The following is a 21,430-nucleotide window of genomic DNA, read 5'->3' on the forward strand; positions in this document are numbered from 1 at the left end:
GGCCGCCCGTGTGCAGGCAGCGCCGTGATTCACTCCACTGTGGCTTCCAGTCCACAATTTGGCTTCCAAACAATCTAGGAAACCACAACACTTGCCATGGCGGTTCAGCTCCTGTGTCGTTGAATGAGGTGCCTTTGCACACCATGAGTTAGTGGCAAACCAGGAGAGGTGATGGACTGGCCTGACCCTCCTCATTCAAACTCTCGAGAAGATGCTAAACCCAAGCTAACAAACCAGTACTTCAGAAACCCAGGCACGCTTGGAGATATCAGGGCCCATATTTAATAAATGCAGGGCCTGTGCTTTTTACCTACAGTCCGAGCTTGGATTAGAGCAGCCCCTGAGCGCAGCCAGCCATTCACGCGCGTAATTATTCAAGCAATGAAGGCTGCATGCAGAGGGAAGGCTGAAGCCAGATTATGAATGAAGCACCAGGATCGATTCCCTTATCTACCCTCAACCTCCCACTAACTGGAAGATGCTCTTCAGGGAAAATATAATTTAAAGGCGGAGGCTAATGATGAATCAGATTGATTTTTAGGACAAGAAAATAGATGTAATTGCAGTCTACCTGCTTGCAGCTTGCCAAGTCACAGCGAGTTTCAGGACAACCTGGCCTCCTCTCCCATTCCTCATCCCAGCCCCTTTCCCTCCTCTGTCCCCCAAAGAAAGAAAAAACCCTCACAGAAAAGAAATTCCTTTACACAAGACAATTAAGTGTTGCCTGGAGCCAGCTCAATGCTGGCTTCCCTCTCCCTGCTAAACAGTACAGAGCCTGAATTAATGGATGTGCAGAGGGTCCACTTTCCAGGGAAAAGCAAATTCCAAGCCTGCAGCTGGGAGGAATGCATCGTATGTCTGGTATTCACGCTGCGCCCTCTTTTCCTCTTCCGTTTTTTGGCCGTATAAGGAGCTGAGCACAGCAGGCTGGGCAGGGGAGCGCAACACTGCCTGCTCAGCGCCATTAGACTTCTGACTGTGTTTGCCTTTACTGGAAATCAAATCAATCCATCTAGGAAAAAGGCTAGTGCATACACCGCGGAGCATCAGGCTCAGACATCACGCTCCTGAGATGCAGGATAAAAAGAGGAGCAAGCTGAACTAGACCAGCCCAGCAAGTGCTGCTGCTGAGATGCATGCACAAGTACACACGCGCAGGCAATAATTTTCTTAATTACACTGGAGGGAAGAGGGTGTGCTAGCTTAAAAACTTAAGACTATTGCAGCTACAGTCCTAAAGGGTTGCTTCCCAGGTTAGCAGCACTCAAGTCATATCTGCGCAGGAAATAAAAGGCAACCTGGCCTGCAGTGCATGCACCTGGGGCCGGGAGGATTACATGCCCTCAGCCACAGAGAAATACGTCCTCTCTAACACGCACAGGTTATAAACAGGAGTGTGGGACCATGCTTTAGGGATGCAAATTGCTGGGAATTTTTCCTAAAGTCCTGACAATCTCTAAGTTAAAGTCTATTGCAGCAATTTCAGCAGCAGTCTGGGATTTCCATATCCAGGATGCAACTGCAATATTACATTCTAAGAAATAAAGCCTTTTTGCCATTGCTGCTTCTACTGTAAACAACAGACTATTCCTGTGGGCACCCAGGACTTTGCAGGAGCAAAAAGGAGAAGAGAAAGACTCCTCTGCCAAAGGCAGGAAATCCTGAATCACAAATACCCAGGAAGAATCTGCATCAACTCCCCTTTCTCAGCCCTGTTCGGCATCAGAAGAGCAGCTCTCATTTCATCCTGCAGAGGAAAGTAGTGACAACAACCACAGGGATGGGGAGACAAACGTGGGATCGATCACCGTCGGAGCATGGCAAACAGCCCCAGGAAAGAAGGAAGCCCACAGACTGCCAATGTCTGGATTGTCTCCAGTTCAGTCCCAGCTTTTCCTCCCATACAGAAGTCCTGAAAAGATCTGCACAACCATCTACGCTGTTCCTTACCCTCAGCTACTTCAGAGCAACATGCTTCTGTCTGCTTTCCTCAGCGAGGCATCAGGGTCCCAAGCGAGACCACGATAGAGCTGGCCAGGAAGAAGATGGGGAACCTTAAAGAAATCAGCAACTTGGCCCACTTCCCAAGGGTGTTGCCTTGGACCCAGGCTGGTTCTTGATGCCTTGAAGGATGATGCAAATCCTCCATAACAGGCAGGTTCACAACCTTCTGCCCCAGATACCATCTCATTCCAGTGTCCAAAATATAAAGACTGACTTAATCCTGAGGCAGGAGGTTTAATTTTGCTCCCAATTTTATTTTGTTCTTTTGCCAATAGTCATTAGCGCTGAAATAATTCTTCACACACACAGAAGCATCCAGTCTGCCTTTGGATCTTAGGTCATTGGCCTCAAGAGCCTCCTCTAGCAACAAGCCCCATGATCTGAATTACAGGTTGGATGGCAGAGTTTGTTGTTTTGTTTTGGTTTTTTACCAGCTTCTTTTTACCAGTTTCTTCTCCCAAGTAACAAGTGATAGGACGAGAGGAAATGGCCTCAAGTTGCGGCAGGGGAGGTTTAGATTGGATGTAAGGAAAAATTTCTTTACTGAAAGAGTGGTGAAACATTGGAACAGGCTGCCCAGGGAAGTGGTTGAGTCCCCATCCCTGGAGGTATTTAAAAGACGTGTAGATGAGGCACTTAGGGACATGGTTTAGTGGGCATGGTGGTGTTGGGTTGACGGTTGGACTCGATGATCTTAGAGGTCTTTTCCAACCTCAATGATTCTATTCCCCATCCCGGAGGTATTTAAAAGACGTGTAGATGAGGCACTTAGGGACATGGTTTAGTGGGCATGGTGGTGTTGGGTTGATGGTTGGACTCGATGATCTTAGAGGTCTTTTCCAACCTCAATGATTCTATGATTCTATGATTCAAGATTCTCATCTTTCAGCTTTGACTGACTATTGTATGTTTCTGTGTATCGGGACAAGGAGAACAGACACACCAAAGCTGCTTCCCCACTTACAGACATCTCCCTGTGCTTCGAAGAGGACGATCCCAATGCTTTCAGTCCCTCCACAAACACATTTAGAGGGCAGGATGCTGCCTGGGCAAAAGCGGGATGTTCCCCATCAGCACCGCGCTAACTTCCCTCTCTGTGGAGACTCATGGGTGCTGCCCTGTTGGATGACAATACCGACCACCAGAGCCCCTCACACTTGGCCCCGGGACCACAGGAACAGACAGCAGCTCATGAGCAACCCGAATCCGCCCAGCTGCCCTGTCCTGTCCTCCTGCCTCTGCCAAATACGATGAGTCCCATCCCCTCCCCCAGCACCTTTGGGCTGCGGTTCCCCATTGCCACCCTCTCCTTGGAGGTCCAGTCCCACCTCGGGCAGCTGCCTGCTCCCAACCCTCCACCTGTGCAGAGTTGCCTGCACCAGGGAACGGGAAGGATAGTGGCCATGGGAAGGACAGTGGCCAGAAGCCTCTTCATGACATCCAAATAGAGTCTTCAACCTTCACCTGTTGTATTCAGATGGAGTCATGGATGCTCTGAAGCACCCAGTGGAGTGACTTGGATGAAGACACATGGTTGAAACTCGACTGGGGGAGGGAAAGATTTCTAGCCTCATTAATAACAGCCTGAAATTAAAAGCAGAGCTTGTAGTACAGCTGCGATTCCAGCTACCCCACTGCTTGTGTTAACAGTGTGGCTTTATTATGGTCAGGATTAAAAACAGCTCCAACAATTAAAGGAGGGGAAAAAAGAAAAAAAACACCACCAAAAAACCCGAATGAATGAAAGAACCACCACCAACAAAAATCAGTAAAATAAAAAATTCCTGTGGGCTGAAATGATTAGCAAAAAAATACTGTGTGCCATGAGGAGCAAGAGTGAATGCTTCTTTCCCTGCTGCCAACAGGCCCACACATGCCCCCCGCCAAGTATATTTGTCCCTTACCCACAGGAAGCCACCCAGTGCCCTGTGGCTCAGCACCAGCCACCGTCGGTCCCCCATGGGATGTCACCTCCTGCCCCAGAGCAGGTCCTTTGCAACCACCCTGCTCCAAGCAGACAGCTTGGAAACCTTCCTCGCTCCTGCTGCCTAAATGCTATGGCATTAAGAAAAAAAAGGAAAAGAAAAAAAGAGTCTTGCAGTAAATGACTAATATGCCTGGAACTTCTCAGGAGGCACCGGTCCTCGCCGAGCAGCCAGAGGAGGTGGAGGGGCGGGAGGTGGGGAGGATCAGCGGACCCAATACGGCCGCTCACAAGAGCCAAGCAGAAGTGTGCCCATGTTTCTTGGAGGCGATGGTTGACCAATGGTTCCTGAAAAGGCAATCACCCTGCATGCCCAGACGCCTGCCCACAGCAGCCCTGCCACCAGCCGGGATGAGAATGGGATGAGGAACCAGTGGGAAGCCTCAGTTTGTCACGTCTCGATACAACAGTCGTGGCCTTTGAGGGCTTGGTCAATAATGCTGAGCTTTGAACCTACTTTCTCTTCTTTGTAAGAATTAAAAGCAATAAATTCATGAGAAAGAGGAAAACTATCTCCCTTCTCCTCTTTCCCCCCCTTCCTGATACAGAACATGCCCCCCTTTCTTTTCAAGCACTGGCAGCTCACAGAGGGAGCCAAATCTCCACAGCTGAACCACCGACTAGGCACAGGTTTGGCAATCAGCTGGGCTGCAGGGGGAGAGAGCCCCAGACCTCCACAGGAACAGCTACAGGGACCAGGGGCTACATGGGGGCCTCAAAAGCCCTGGGAAGCAGAAGGGAAAATAAAAAAAAATTAAAGAATCACTTCCGTGCACGCACATGAGCCAACAAACAGAATGGGAACAGGCAAATAGACATTCAAAGCTGTTTCTCCAGGCCTCCAAGGATTAGTGATTCTTCACACCCCCAAAAACCTGAGCAGGGGCAGCCCCCAGCCTAGGGAGGGGGCCGTGAGGAGCAGCCCACCCTAATACCTGTGCGGGACCTCCCACCATCTCAGCATGAACAGCAGGACCCACTGCTCCCCTCCAGTTTTGGGGGGCACAGAGACAGGAGGTCTATATCCAGCAAGGAAGAGATGCTCTTTCACCATTTGTTTCTACCATCACTACCATGAAAATTGCCATGGTTTTAAGCTTTCATCTTGGGATAAAAACCGAAGGTGACATTTCCAGGGAAGTCATCTGTGTTCACTGCAAAGCTACTGAACACCACGAGTCCTTTACAGGCCAAAAATATCACATGCAAGGCTCGCACTTGCTTCTCCTCAACAGTGTTTCTCCTCTCTGCCCTCACAGGTGCGTAGCCCAGTTGCCCAGAAGCTTTGGAGTTTGGGATTTCTTTTAATTCTTTTATTTCACTGTTGCTTTTGCCTGGGAATAACAAAAAGAAAGCTAAAGCAGCTGCAGCACTGCAGGAAGGCAAAGGTTTCCTCCCAGCCAAATACAGCCACACCTACAGATCTTCCACCACTGCATAAGGCTTGGCCTTCGAAATCAACCCAAACCTGGCCCATCAACCAAAGCCACCTTCTTTGCACTATGTGGATATAAACCCAATGACCAGAGGACATCCATAGAGATATGCTCTAGGCAACAAATTGCTGCAGCTACCACAGAGCTGCGATGCTCCAGAGCCAACCTCCCGATGCAATGGTGGTCATTTGCACCCAAGACAGACCCAGATTCCTCCAGTGTTTCCCACAGGGACACACAGGACAAATTTGGTCCTCATGGCTGCAGCACCCCAGCCATAAAAGCAACGCTGGGAGCACCCAACAGATCTGAGCCCCTCCTTGGTTTGGGACAGATGCAGTTATTTTCCATAAGGGATCGAAGCTCCCTTAACAGGGATGTGACTATTAGTTGACAGAAAAAGTCTTTGCCATTTTTGGAGACAGAATGGTGGATTCAGGTAAGTTCTTGCTGCTGTAATGAAGGATAATGATGCCCGACCCAAACGAAGAAGATCCGTCGTTATATGACAATGCATGTGTCTAGACAGCTGCTCTCAAAAGCCTGCCAAGAACATTTTACACTGTTCTTTTTCATAAGCTCAGAAACTCCAAGCCAGGCTGTGCAAACCCGTTATAATTCCCTTCACTGTAGGGCTACAAAGGGCTTCAACAGAATTGTACTTGAAGCCGTGTATTCAAAAATATCACAGCTAAGGTGGCAAGTCCCCAGCAACCACACAGCTGTCTGCACCACGTCCAGGGCTGGTTTGATAGCATAAGAAAACCAAAACCTCCTTTCTTTTTCCCAGCAGAAGTCTCCAGTATTTCGAAAACATTTAAATTAAAACTAATAAACCCCACAATACACTTTCTCAGACACCAGAGCACTTTCTAAATACCAAGGTGACTGCAACCAAAAGTCACTGCGGCTTAACAAATTTGGGTGAAGTGACTTCTCAGTGGTTTCAGCTGAAGGGCTTTGCCTTGCATTTGCAGCAGCCTGGGAGCACACACGGTCACTGCAGCTCAGCCAATGTTCAGCTGTGATAACGCACCACCTCCCTGCAGCCTCGCAGCCCCACGAAGGGAAGCATTATCCCCTTTGCAGACAGGAGAAATGGAAGCTCAAGAACAAACAAACCACCAGAAAAAAAAAAAGGAAAAAAAAAAAACATCCCAAGAGGTGAAGTTTGGAGCCACACTGCCCCATCACACTCACTCCTGGATGGAAAAGAAGGGATGCTTGAAGGATGTGGGATGACGGCTGCACCAGGTACAGCCTGGCAAGAGGCAAATGGGCTGGGGCATAGCGAAAGCACACGGGACCAGGAGGAGCTGAGCAAGTGCCAACCGGCAATGAAGATGCTGTGGCCATAAGGCACATGGCAAAAAAGAGCTCTTCTGAAGGAGGAGAGCTCACGGTGGAGCTGGAAAAGGGAGCGAGGATGTACAGAGCAGTAACTGGCCCCCAGGCCCCCCAGCTAATCCCAGAAAAGTTTAAGCCCATTGCAATCAATCATGCTTTTAACCAGACCACTAGTAACCTTTATCAGAGGCAGGAACAACAGAGTGTCACCCAGCTACCCGTGAACAGGAGGTGGAGCCCATCGCGTGTCTCTTCTAGAAACGGCCAAAATGCGCTGCGTGAAAATTTGCACTTGGACAATTCAGATCCTGTCCTTACAAATAGATGCTACAGTCTTTATTCTACACAGGACAGCTGCATTGAGAAAGATCCCCCCTTTCGCCCCAGAATTTGTGACCCTCTAAGTCACAGCTTTTTGGGTGCAAGTAATGTCCATCCCTGCACAGGCAGATGGGGATCAACGCTACGGCTGGTGTCAAGCGGGACTGCTCCTTCTCTTAAAAACATGTGCTTCCAGCTCCAGTAGAAAAATGTCTGCTCAGACACCCCAAATGGCCAAAATCAGGCAAGTGCTGAGCACTGCCTTCCCTTAGAGACTTTACCAACAAACATCTGAGTGAAATCAGGATGGGCCACCTGCATACACTCCTCCAAAAATTTTTTCAGTTCAAACCCATTCCTCCCTCATCCCCTCTGACGTAAGCCCATATTCCTCTGTTAACAGTTGAGGTGCTGCTGACACCCCAAGGAGGAGGGTGATCCCCTTTCAGAGCAGATCCCCTTCCAGAGCTTCAAAATCTCAGTGAAATAACCAGCTGCAGCAGCTCAGGGTGGAAATCAACAATGGGACCAGCAGCCCTCATGGACTAAAAAAGCTCTAGAATTTGCTTCAGAGCATTATTGGAATTTAGCAGGTTAAACACACTAATATATTGACCCCACTAAGGACTTAAAACTTTGTACCTATACAATGGAAGAACACGTTCATTACAAATGTCTTAACACACCTACAGTAAACTATTACTGCATTTCCAGAGAAGGAAATTTAGGCACCCGGTGCAGCAGCGGGTTGTCAGAGAGACAAAATACTACAGTCAAGGAAAGAACTCAGGTTTGCCCCATTTTCCAGCCTATCACAGACACATGCTCCCAAGAACTCAAGTCTTTCCTCATTAAATGAGGAACCAACCACCTTTCTGGGGTGACACCTCAAGCTTTGTTTTTTGTTCCCATTTTAGCATGTGTAAGCCATGAGGAGCTAATGGGACCTGTGAGCTGCTGCTTCTCTGAGACCGGCACTCCTGAACAGCACCTCTCAGTAGTTCAAAGCCGGTACCTTCCAGTTTCTGCCAACTTCCTTGGGTCCCAAAAGATCATCTACGGTCCTCCTTCTAGATTGACAAGTCCACTTTTGCACTAGTCCTCTGACAAAAACAAATGGACATCTGATGCAAAGAAATATCCATCAGTATGGCTAGGACATGTCAGCATTGCGCAAACAAGCCTTCAGCACCACATCATACGTGGGGATGAAAGCCCTGAGATCCTCTCCTCCTCTTGCTAAAGTACCATTTGTATTAGTGGGACTTAAAATTGATTTTAAACATTAACTGAGGACTTTCCTTAGTGATGGGGTCATCCAGGCGCCTTCACAGGAGCAAACCCCCTCGTCAGAGTGACTTGAAGTTGGAAGGTTTTGTATGGGCCAACACTGGAGAGAGGACTCGATCAGAAAAGCATCCAACGTCACTGCTGGTCTTGACAAGGTTGGATGTACTACTGCAAGGACTAGAAAGAGGATCTGCCTAGTCTGGAGGCCAGAGGTCCAAAAGGCAAGCCAAAAAGTAACTTGTTCCCTTTCCTAACAAACTGTGTTTTCAGCTGGAAGTCGCTTGGCAGCCTTCCTACCAGAGGATGCGGCAGGTCAAGACAAGGGTTCATTCCCAGCCAGGCCGAGCAGGGACACAAAACCCAAGAACAGACAGTGCTTTGCAAACATGGGCTGAAACACCAGGAGGACTGCATCTGCTGGGCTGTCCTCAGACAGCAAGGGATGCTGCTGGCCAGGGCTGCCGGGCTCCAGGAAGCACCGACTTGCAGTAGAGCAAGGATGGGGTAAGTACCGAGGCATGTAGAAAAGTAGCCAAGGCAAGTCTTCAGGCACCTAGCTGCACCGCACCTGCCTCGTGAACACCTTTGGTTTCTCTTCTCTGTGAAAATCAAACATGGTGGCATTTTATAAGAAAAATGTCACTTAAACTCCTTATTAAAGGTAATTTCCTCTCCCACCCCTTTTTTCATTAGCAACACTCAAGCATTCATCAAATGATCCTGTTATTTCCAGGCAAAACGTCAGTCGTCTTATGAAGAACCTATATATTAGCACTGTCTATTGTTATAAATGTAACAAGTTCTACCGAAAGAATCAATTCAGAAGCAAAGTGTCCCATCCACCTGAATAGGAATTTACTTAAGTAAACCTCATGCACAGGGAAACCAGTAAGTGCTTGGGGAACAATGCTAATATGGGGAAAAGATGCAGCAGTAACCACATTACTTTTCCCTTCTAGGCAGTAGCTTTCCACTTAAATATTATACAGTGCACCTGCCTATTATTCTTATTACACAATATCACATTCAAATCCATGCTGCAAGCTTCCCACTCATCGCCAAAAGACTTCAGGAAGGAAAAAAAAATTACATTAAAAGGAAAGTAATCTATAGTAGCACATTACACCACACCAATTTCAAGCAGGCTGTCATTCTGATCACACCAGACGGCATTTCGACTCCAACAGTATCCTTCAGTGAAACATCCTTGTTACGGCATTATTCTTGCTACGCAGAGCCCTTTTGAAATGAATGGTACAAATTCTCTTAGTCATTTCAAAAGGACTGTGTTGCTCAGAGCGCTTTAACTTTTCACATCATCTTTTCCAATAACTTGCAAAGCAGTAAGGCCAAAACAGGCCATCTTTAAGGAAAGAATTAAAAATAAATAAATCAGCACCTGCCTTGGGAAGGAACTACAGAACAAGGCTGTGAATCACAACTCAAGGGAGTCTTATGTGCCACTCCAGATCCAGGCCAACTCAGAAAATCACTGAAGTACATGATTAACTTTAATATGAGCTTAAGTTGCTTTGACTTCCGTAGGACTTAAGCATATACTTATGTGCTTTCCTGTACAGAAATAATCTCTTAAAGCAGATCCTGTTTTGTAGGGATGCTGCATACACACACACGTGCAGCTCACGCCCTCAGGAAAGCTCTGGCTCCTCAGCCTAGCTGCAAACCAGACTGCCTTAGTTTTGTGCCCACCTATAGACCAAAATGTTTCACCCAGAGCTTTAAATAACCACCCTGAGGTTTGGAAGTGCTTTATCTAGGACAGGGACTTTATGAAGGATCAGCTCTAAGTTTTAGGCTTGGTAAGTGATGCAAAGGCTGATGAGTAACACTACAACACACTGGAGTTGCAGATCTGTCCAAGAAGAGAAGATCTCCCTGGGCCCAGTTGCGTCTGCCTTGGACCACGCTGCGGACCAGCCCTGGCCTGTTCACACACAGCAGGTACCGGGAGGACCTTTCACCTTTTCAGGACCCTTCTGAGCCACCACTTTGCCTGGTGGGGTATGGGTTACAGCTCAAAACGCCACAGGGTTTTGTCCATATGTACAAAGACATACAGACCCACAACCAAGAAGCCTCTCAGCTTCAAATGGGACACCACGTTTCAACGCCTCTCTGTGCCACCCATGAGGAAGACAGCAATTTCCTCCCAGTCTTCCACCACGCTTCTTCACTGGGCATCTGCGACTGCTAAACTTCCATGTCATTTCTGGTCTCTCAGATGCCTGGGGTCTTCTGTGGCCCAGGAGAGCAATATAGACACCAGAAGAACAGGTGTATCAGGACTCCACTGGCATCCCTTTCCTCCTAGGACGCTCCATGCCAAACCCAGCAAGGTCTTGGTTTCCCAGGCCAGATGTTCCCAGTTCACTATGCCATGGAGGAGAAGGGTTATGGCACGGTGCTGCAGCCAACCGCTCACAAAGGACCACAGTTACTGGCCCACATTATGCTCGTAGCCACCACCATGCAACCCAACATATCCCCCCACCATGGCAGCTAGTGCAGCGTTGTCTCACATAGGCAACCACAGAGCCAAGAGCAAGGAAAGATGCAAAAAGTAACAGAAAGCAGTCTTTAGTCCTGCCCAGCAAGGTGGGCTGAAGGACTACAGCAATGACCAAAAGGCAACTGAACCAGCCCTATCATCAAGGAGCTCTCGTGTTTCAAAATAGAACCTCAGCCAAAAAAAGCCCCTTTGCCCAACCCCTCCCCTCACCGGCTACTGTCTTGCTATTACAGTTAATTGCAAGCATGTTGTTCCTACAGCTTGTCTGATAGAAAAGAACTCCTGCTACACAGGGACTTGGTTCTCCCATTTTGCCCATTCTCAAGGCAATGCAATAAATTATTATTATATATGTCGGCTTTGCAAACAACTAAAGCATCCATGCTGAGTGCCTGCATGGGGGCATGCTGTTTCTCAGTGTGATCCAAAATAGCCAAGATATTAAAATCCCACGAAGAACTGAGTTTCTAATGGAAAAATTGATAGGCCAGATGTTGACATGATTATTTTGCTAGCCTGGGGCAGAGCCCAAACCCCTCTAGGTTAGAGGGCCTCACTCTTCCCCTTTCTTCAATGACCCACATGACAGTCTAGCTGCTCCCACATCCACCCACCCCTTGGGTTACTTGCCCAGAAGAGTGATGCACACTACCTTTTCCAAGCCCTGGCCCTTCCCCTGCATTAATCATCGCTCCCAAAGCGCCCGGATAAGGGATCAACAAGCTCTTCAGTGCTCAAGTTGGCATGGGAGAAGAAACACTTCACAGTTAAGACATCAAATGTGACATCCAGGTTTTTGATTCCACCAACTCAACGGCTCCACACAACCTTCCATTTGAGGAAGTCCCAACTGAACAAAACTGAACTCTGCCTCAACACTGTTCAGCAGTGCAGGATGACTATGTTTACGCCTTGAAATCCCTCTCTTTCTTTTGGATGCCACCTGGTGAAAATATTATGATGAGAAATTTCTGCAGATTCAAGATCTCAAGGTCTTAAGATTGAGCCCTTTGCCGGGCAGCAGGAAAGGATCAGGACAGCAAACCACATGCTCCCAGTGCACCTACAACTTCTCTGTGCCTGGGGCTGGTGTCTGATTCAAACCCACACTGGCCTTTGTAAACTACTTCTCCCCAAAGTGGTGAAACAGGCTCCAGGAGCAATGGAGCTGCCTGACCCATCAGCTTTGTGCCCAAAGCCAAGACCAAAGGTGCTGCTTACCAGGGCTGCCGCGCAGAGGGGCACCAAGCGACATCATTCCCTGCTGCAACACAACTTCAGGGCTCTTCCCCCACTCTGGGACCTCCCACACCCAGTGCAACGGGATCCTGCAGCACAGGGGCTCACAGAGCCGGGGAGAAGTCTCAACCTGCACTCCCACACAGAGGGGTGAGGGGGTTCGAACCGGAGGGTCTCTGTGCAAGTCTTGCATTGAATACAAGATGTACAATGATGCTGAGCCTTGCTCCAACTGAAGGCTAAATGCCTGCCTTCCCCTCTCAAAACACACAGATGTCAAAATATCTGCTGATCAGACAAATTACAGAAACAATTACAGACCACATCGTGACTGCAGGGAGAAGGAGAACCACCACTGCAAGCCTGCCCCGGGGAAATGCAGCATCCAAACACGCCTCCCACAGGAATAAAACCAAGCTCCATCCAAAAGTGAAAAGAAATAGAGAAGTTTACTGCCTGTGTCATTTAAATATGGATTTCTATACAGAAACACACTGGGAGCCTGCTTCCCTCAGCCCCTGCACGGAAACACATCATCTTCCTCCAAAGGTGACAAGAGAGCAAATAAGACCAGGAGTGACAAAGAGGCAGGAGAAGGAGACTTGCGGGGTGCTGTGACTTCCTGTTTCAAAGCAATAAACTCTTTCCACCATCAAGTTCAACTGAGTATGAATAAAGGGTAAGACTTGAGAAAAACACCAGTAGTTTCAGGACCTATGCTTGTGCCAAGTCCCTTGCTCACCTTTTCAGTATGTTAAAAAAAAAAAAAGAATAAATTTAAAAATCAGTGGGTTTCAGTAGTTTCCTTCTCTCCTGGCTGCTGTGGGAAAGTCTTGCAAAAACCACTGGAGAAACTAACTACTTTGAAACACAAAAGTGATTGCACACACCTATGTAACATGAAGCAAAACTGAAAAACATGGTTTTCCCCAAATTGTAGTGTGAAATTTCGATAGAAGGGAACGTAGTTTTTCTTTTCTTTGAAGCCAGCACCATCCTTTCAAGCCATGCTTCAGTCACCTGAATCACGTGCCCAAGACCACCAACATGATGCAATTTCCATGTCCGAAGCTTTGGTCTTGTAGGATTTACTCGTTTAAGCTACGAAAGACAGAAGCACATTACATACATACTGCTGATGGCGTGCATTTGCACGTGTGAACACAGATGAGGATGAGGTGAGATTAGGACAAGCTTGCAGGGAATTAGCCCAGTAGGTTATTTATTCCATGACAGCACAGATTAAAAGGGCTGATTGTCCCTCTGGCTTTACAAGCACTCATGTGAGTTATCAAGCACGTTTTATATTGGAGGGAAGGGGAGGAGATGTTATCATCCAGGTAAATATCTCAATAAATAAACAGTTGGTGCATTCAATGAACAGCACTTTGCACATGATTAGCATGACGCCTCCCAGGATCCCAAAAGGCCTTACAAAGAAATGCTCTTTTTAAGCCTCCCTGGGGCGGGTGGGCTGGATCAGTCCCAGCTGACAGGCAGATATGTTGAGTCAAAGGGACCGACTCCCCAGCCCATGATTTCAGGGTCCTCAGGCAGGACCAGCCTTGCCCAGTATACTCCACTTCAGCAATCGAAGCCTCCCAGTCCAACCCCAAGCCCTGTCCTACTGGACCAGGCTTCACCAAGGCTCTCGAGGGATTTGGTAGTAGAAACCAGGCAGCCTCATTCCTACTGACCCATTCTCACCGTAACATATTTCTCATTTCCGAGCGACTGGCTGTTCTCTCTCAGTTCTGGTTAATATTATTTGTGTTTTAATGCTTTCTAGGAACCATTCCAGCTTTACATCACAACAAATACCACTCAGTAGGGGAAATACTTAATCTGCCTGGCCGTGCTTTGGGTACTTTCCTTTAGGAACTGATCCAGGCAGTCACATAAAGCAGCAGTGCGTGCCCCATGGCCAGAGCTCTCCCCCCACACACACAGCCCCACTAGGGACATGGCCCATGGGTCTGAAGGTGGCTTTCATCAAGGTTGAATTCTGGAGCTCCTCCAGAAATCCTTCAAGGAGCATGAGCAAGCAAAATAAAGAGAAACCCACAAAGGCCTGAGATCAAAGGACTCTTTGGGTTCCTTTCCTTTGCAGACACAGTGGGTATTTCCCATTTTCTTCCTCTTGGTCTCACCAGCAGCAGGTCTTTCCACAGCCATCATTGCCGTAGTACGTGTCTGACTGAGGCTGAGCTAGTGTTGTACAACACTCAGGAGGACGTTTCCACAGCACCACTTACCAGGAAGGGAAGCTGAGGCACGGAGAAGCATGAGAGGTGCTTTTCCAAACTTCAAGAATCAATTCACTTGAGACTATTGATTCTGGTACTAACCTTGAGCCCGCCCTTTTGAACTTACAAATTTCCACATGAACCCCACCAAAACGCAACAACAGTCACACTAGCCTTCTGGGAAGCACTGAAGGGGCCCAAAATTACACAAGGAATCTGTGACAGAGCTGAAAACAGCAATATCTGATTTTGCGGGTTCACAACCTAGCTTACCCTATAAAATATTTCTCCATCTCTCAAGGGTGTCTGTTTTACAGGTTTCCTAGGATTTTACACACAAAGTGGCTCCCAGGACAAACAAAATAAAAAAAGCCCTTGGCTGGAGCCAGGTGAACTCTCACAAGGAGAGGTACCAAGGGCTTTGGGACAAATAGCAAAAAAATGGGATAATCCCAAAGTTTCAAGGACAGCAAGCAACTATGTTCACAGTCTAATCCACACCTACTGCCCTGGGTGCTGGGGAGGCCACGCTGCTTCTGACAATCTCAACATGGCAGTTCCCAAAAACCCACTTGCCCTGAACTTCTTCGTTACCATAAGTATCGCTTTTATTCATAGCGCAACTTGGGGGTCTTCCCAATGAAGAATACAATACACAGGCTTGTTGTACTTCACACTTTACTGCAGCTTTCAAGTGTGTGGCCTCTAATCAATGCAGCCAGAACTGTTGTCTCCTGCCCTGATGCAGAGGCTTAGGGGAAAGGATTTCAGATATCACTGCGAGTCCTCCCACTCCCCCACCTCCTGGAGAGCTACCACCACTTGCCTTTTAGAGATGGTATCACAAGCAGGAAGGGATGGTGCAAATCGACTCTTCCACAGCCACTTCCCATGCCCTCCATCCCCACTGTACTGGAGCACTTACTGAGGATGGCAGGACACCTCAGATCCCTTGCTTGTCATCCATGGAGTCACAAACCCATGAGGAACCATCATACTGGCGCACGCACAACCCAAATCGTCAGACATCATCTACCCAGACACAGCCAAACAGGACACATTTCACTCATTTTTATACAAATATCATACCAATATCGTATCAAGAGAGTCAATCCTTGGTATCTTCATCCACCACCCTGCTGCAGAGGCGCTGACCACTCCAGACCCTTTTTGCCACCACGTCATGCTAGGAGCTTGCACTGAACTGCTCATTGACACACACCTCAAAATTCCTTTTCAGAGCCACTTCTTTACAGGCCATGACTCCCACCAAGGTTTTAACTCCCACACATTGTCCCTTCCTTCCCATCCTCATGTCCAGCTCAAGAAACTCATGCTTTACAGCAGCCAGAATGACCTTCAGGTCTGCCTCCTGCCAGAGGAAGAGCTGTTCACCCAGAGGAATGTTTTGTTCCAGCCCAGGTTGGTTATGGAAGGCTTTTTGGAGTGATGTTTCTCTTTGCAGAACACACCCTGCTCAGGTCAGGAGGAAGCAGGTAGGAGAGGTGAGCACGTTATCCAGCACCTCCACTGTGGAGGTCTGGGTGCTGCTGCTTCCCAATGCAAGTTTCCTCTGGAAGCTCAAACCAGACCCCAACCAAGTGCAGCTGTCTGCATAGAGTGGCTTTATCCTTGCACCAGTTTGAGCCGAAAGAACTCGCTTTACCTTCTTTCAAGCAAGAAGTTGTTTTCTCTGCTGAGCAGGAATGTAAACAGATCAACAAAGGTCAGCTCCTCGTCTGTAATTCCACCTCTCGTTTGCAGTTTGTGCATTATTTACTCTCACAAAGAGGAGGCAAAAGAAAACAAAAAAAGAAAGAGAGAACCCAATCAAGGAGATCTGCTCTTTGGGACAGGCAGGACAAGCTCAAAAGGGGAATATTCACTGTCACCAGTCAGCCCCAAGGAGGGGAGAGGAGAGGGGGAGGTCAGTATTATGCCACGTTAATTATCTACCCACAGATTTTCTCAGGAACTTGTAACCCACACCCAGCATCTCAGGAGCGCATCCGCAGGGTGCAGGCAATGAGGAAATCGGGGAGGGAGAAGAGGAGGAGATACCTTAAATCAGCAGGAAAGCATTAAGAGTTTGAGGCCAGGGATTATCAACCAGACAGAATTACCCAGTTACACAGCTGAGAGGAGGAGGAGAGTAAAAAAACCCAAGGAAGGCAGAGCACTGTTAGATTCCCAAAATACACAAAGCACAGACAACAGGCACAACCAACCAAGGGTATTACATTAAAATACTGGGCATTACACAACATCCACCAGCATTTAAAAAAAAAAAAAAAAAAGTCCTCAAGAAATTTAATCTACCTCTTCCCAGCAAACCCATACAGTGCTGTGGAGCAGCAGAGAACATCTGAGCTCTGGGGAGCACATGGAGGTCTCCCATCAATTTATTCCCCAGGAGAACTCTGCTTATCTCCCACCACCAAGAACAACATTTGTGCATGATTTTTAGTCAGTATTTTGGTGTTCTGGAGGGGAGGGAGCTTTGTATTGTACTGTTTTTCTTAAACCAAAGAGGAACTAGAAAGTTCAGATTCTGGAAAGGTCTGTGGGTTTTACTGGGGGCAGGGGGGAAGGTGTTTAGGAGTTATTTTTTGTCAAAAACAGGACGTGCTTTTTCCTGTTTCTTTCTAAATTTTCCCCCCACAGAAAACACTTCCCATTTTCCACCCAAGCGCTAGTTTTGAACCCTGCACACCAGCAGCCTCTGCTCCACCAGTGATGGTGGGGAGCACTTTGACAGGCTTGCACTACCCCAGCATTTGCAATGCATTCCTTCCAAACTTCGAATTAATCCCCTGCTCACGTTAACATTCATTTTCTTCCATCAAATTAACCATTGCTCCCCCTCTTACATATTACTAACCGGTGGACTGAATCAACACATCTCAGTTTTGGGAGGAGGAACCATTTACACCGCTTTGTTTTCACACCAGAACCACTGACTGTGCCACATCCAGCCCTGGCACATCACTCCTCTCTGCTCCTTCCTGGGCCAGTCCAGCTCCCAAGCATTGTTTTTGTGTAGGTCCTACAATCCCACCCACCACACAACGTAGTAAATGCTTGCTTAGACCTGTTGGTTGGTTGTTTTTTTTTCTTTAACCAAGTGACATTTTTCAAACCAGATGACTTTTTCCACTTTAAATGTTAACAAGAGAGTGTAGGGGGGAAATGGTGAGGAAACTAATCAGTTCATCTTTCTCCTCTAAGTTTGATGCAACACTGCCCTTACTCTCTTATGCAGCAGCAGCACTTTTCAAGTATATTTCTTTCACCAAAATGTTTAAATACTGCAGAGAAATTATCTACTAAGATGCTTGGCCTATACATTCTCTCTTTTCTACCACTTTTCAATCAGCATTGCTGAATGCATTAGAAATAGCTGTTCTCTTGTGTCTTTTACCAAGTTTCTTCACATCATATACAATGTCCCTCCTGCTTTCAAATGCCACAAGGTGCAGTGCGGCTCAGGCATCAAGAACACATACCAGATGAATCCTCTAAAGCCACTCCAGGCTAAAACACAGGATTCAGGAGTGCAAGGTTTAGGACTAAAGTTTTTAACTTATAAAGTCCCTTGTACTGTCAACAAAAGTCAGCCACAAACCCAACAAAGGTAGCAGCACTTGGAGATGATTGTGCTACATCACATCCTCAACCTACTGGAGCATCAGCAAATGTTTGACACAAGACAAAGGTAATTTTTGTCCCCTCCCAGGCACGCTAATGACAATAGTTATCATTTTTAGCCCAGTTCACCCTCCTGCTCGAACAGGAACCACGCACCGGTTGGTCCTGTCAGATGAGAGCACCTCATGTTTGCCAAGGTGAGCAATGGGGAAAGAGAGCTTCTCTACACGATACAAGAGAGGGAAACGCACAGTTCTTGACCTAGATGCATGGAGCAGCTTTAACCATGGAGACCACTTCAAGAGATGGCCAGTACAGCAAGCAACTGCGTGGACACAGGGAGAATAGAGAGGGGAGCCACCTTATATCCAGAGTGACTTCTGGCAGGGAGAAGTGAAGGGGTTGTTCTAACATCCATCTCTTATGCATGGATGCAATGCTTTTTGTTTTCCTCCCTCTTCAGATGCTCTCCTCCCAGTCCCAGACGTTTCTAGAGAGACATTGTTTTCTCTCCTACAGCATACATCAATATTTTGAGCACTCAACAGCAAGCCCAGTCTCCTCCCGATCCTGATAAACTGGATGGTGCTCCATACACCGCTCCTAAAGCAGCTGAGGTTATCAGAGCAACCTCAGGAAAACAAAGGTAGGTCCTCCCTCGTCCCCAGCCTAAAAGCTGATCCTTGACATTTAGCTCAAGCCTGTAAAATGCAAGACTTATTTAGAATAGGAAAAGAACATGGCAGGATTAAACCATAGCAGTCACCGGTGTACTTCAAGAGCCTCATCAATTTCCACTCCAACTTTCTTCTCCTCTAAATCCTTCCCCAACATACTTTCCATTCCTCCCCCCACTCAAAAAAAAAAAAAAAAAAAAAAACACCCCCCACAAAAAAAAAAAAAAAAAAAAAAAAAAAAATCAAGCTGGGACCCAGCCTAGATGTTCTCCCCATATAATCTGTCCAAAATCTACAAACTACTGACTTGTGGCCACCAATTACATAAAGAGGACTCAAGCTTGCAGGTGAGAAGTAAAACCTCATCTGTTTTATATACCCTTGTGGCAATTTGCTCTCACCCACTGGTGTGTCCGTCCGTCTGCTGCCAAGAGCATTCCAGCTCCTCAACACTGCCCTCCTTCCAGTGGGAAGGTCTGGAGCAGGCACCATCCCTGATGGTCAATCTAAGCAGAAACGCAGCCTGCACATTTCTGTTACCGGTTAATCAGCACCTTGCCTTCTGGACCAAGGTCCGGTACCAAAAAGCAAGGATTTGCTGTCACTTCTGTTCCAGTGAATGCTTTTTCATAAAGGAAAGGAACAAGGAGAAGAGGATCCCCTGTCACTAGTAAGGAAAGCCATTGGCTCTTCATCAGTGGACCCTACCATGGTCACCAGGCTTGCAGGGACAGGAGATGGGGACAAGCAGTTTGACTGTTGACATTGGGCACCATGGAAATTCAGCTTTACTTTTCCCCTTCAGTCCTGCCCTGTCCTTTTCCAAAAGAAAAACAAAAACAAAAAAAAGAAAGGGGGGGGGGGGGGGGGGAGGGGGGAAGTGCAGTGGAGGTGCCACACTACTTGTGCAAGATGAGCGAAAAGCCCTGCCGCAGCACCCAGGCGTGGGGGAGGGAAGAGGAAGCTTTGCCACTGATCCAACCGATCCCTCTGATCCGAATGCCAACACGTGAGTGGGCAATTAGCCCAGTTACAGATCTCATGGCATTCAGCTCCACTTTCTCCTGGGAAACATGAGACGAGGGGGATGCAAGCATGTTACCAGAGAAGCAATGGCAGTTGAGTAGCGCCACAACTAAACGGGAGGCAGGAGGGGTTACACAGCACCGTGGGAAAGCAAAACCAAATCTCAATATCCCCTGCTGCCCCGGCAGTCTGTAGGGACGGGCCATTCCACAAGCCCAGGCTCTGCTGGAGAGCATCAACCACCCCTCCAGCACCGCCTGCTCCCCTGGCCACCAACTTCACGAGGGTTTCTCACCGGCCAAGAGGCCCATGACCGCTTGCAATGTCACACTGCCCACCCGGAAAGGCAACGCTGAAATCTACTCCTGTTTTCCATGAGCTAAGCGAAACAGCTTAAATATTACCCAGTGCTGCCAGCCCTTGTGATGGGTAAATGCTTTCAGGATCAGGGGGACATCTTTATTTAAATGGCATCTGTATGGCAGGTGGAACATCAGCTTCATCACCCAAATCATTTGTGTCAACCCCTTATGCAACCGTGTGCAAGTATGCCCCGTCACTCAGCCAGCCTGCTCATACAAGAGGACAATGTGCCAAGCCAGGGCGTGGAAGGCAAGCATGCTGACCCCTCTATTAAAATCAGCATCATCCAGCTTTTTATAGAAAATATCTAATCTCCTAAGGACTCCCTGTTACCATAAAATACCATAAAATGAATTGCAAAAATTTCAGGGCCAGCCACATGGCTTGGGATCTGCCCGCTCAGGTAGGTAGCGACTTCAAAACACAAAAAGCTTGCAGAAAAGATTTCCAATGCAGATCACCTTATTTTGGGAAGAACAGAGCTTTTTTCCTCCATGTTTTAGCTTACTCCACCTTCAAAAATAGCCTGAACTAAGTCAAAAAAGGCATGTTCATTTTGGAATGAAGCAGCATGCATATGAAGCACTCGCAGAAGAGCTGTGGCAGAACAACTTGTTCCTCAACAGCTATTCTGAACCACAGCTCAGTAGCAGATCCAGAGTATGTCTCCATAAACGAGACGGTGTGTTGATCTGACAACCCAGTTAAAGCGGTGGGTAGAAGCTTAAAACCTTTACAAAAGCATAAGCTCTCGCTGACAATTCCCTTGAACTAAGGGCACCCAAGACAAATGAGGCATCATTCGCTTCTTTTCTAGAGACCTGCTTTCCAACCTCAAGGGTTCAAAAATCATCAGTCCAGCCTCAAAGTTGGTAAGACTGGCTTAAAAACTAACACAATAAAAATTAGCGTGTTTAAAGTTTTCCCCCTATTGGCACTCTGTATAGAGAGCCCTTTTCCCAACGCTTTCCTACACAACCACAAGGCCCAGAACCCTAAGTTTATTTTCGATTAAAGATTAGATATTAAAGGAAATTACAGATTTAAGGGAGCAGGGGCTATAAAAGACTTGATATAGGGCAGAGCTTACAACAAGATCACAATCAATAGAAATCACTGAAAACATCTTGAATTAAAGCCAAGACATTGAACATCTCAAATTAAAACTCCATTTTGCTTGTTACTATTATTTGTGATTGCAAGGTCCTGGATCAAAAAGTACTTCAGAAGAATGATCTTTATCCTTGCTGCTTTCACACTGCTTTTCTGAAGGGAGACAATTTCTTGAAATACAGTGTTAGTATTTTTCTCTTCCTTTT

At 47.3% G+C, this 21,430-nt stretch overlaps 1 protein-coding gene across 1 annotated transcript in view; it reads right to left on the minus strand.

The window, feature by feature from the left end:
• LPP (LIM domain containing preferred translocation partner in lipoma) overlaps positions 1 to 21,430 on the minus strand; it is a 350,330-nt gene that overhangs the window by 290,080 nt on the left and 38,820 nt on the right. The gene's annotated exons all lie outside the window — the stretch shown is intronic.

Source organism: Aptenodytes forsteri, unplaced genomic scaffold (assembly GCF_000699145.1).
Source record: "Aptenodytes forsteri isolate BGI_AS27 unplaced genomic scaffold, ASM69914v1 Scaffold404, whole genome shotgun sequence".
NCBI lineage: Eukaryota > Metazoa > Chordata > Aves > Sphenisciformes > Spheniscidae > Aptenodytes > Aptenodytes forsteri.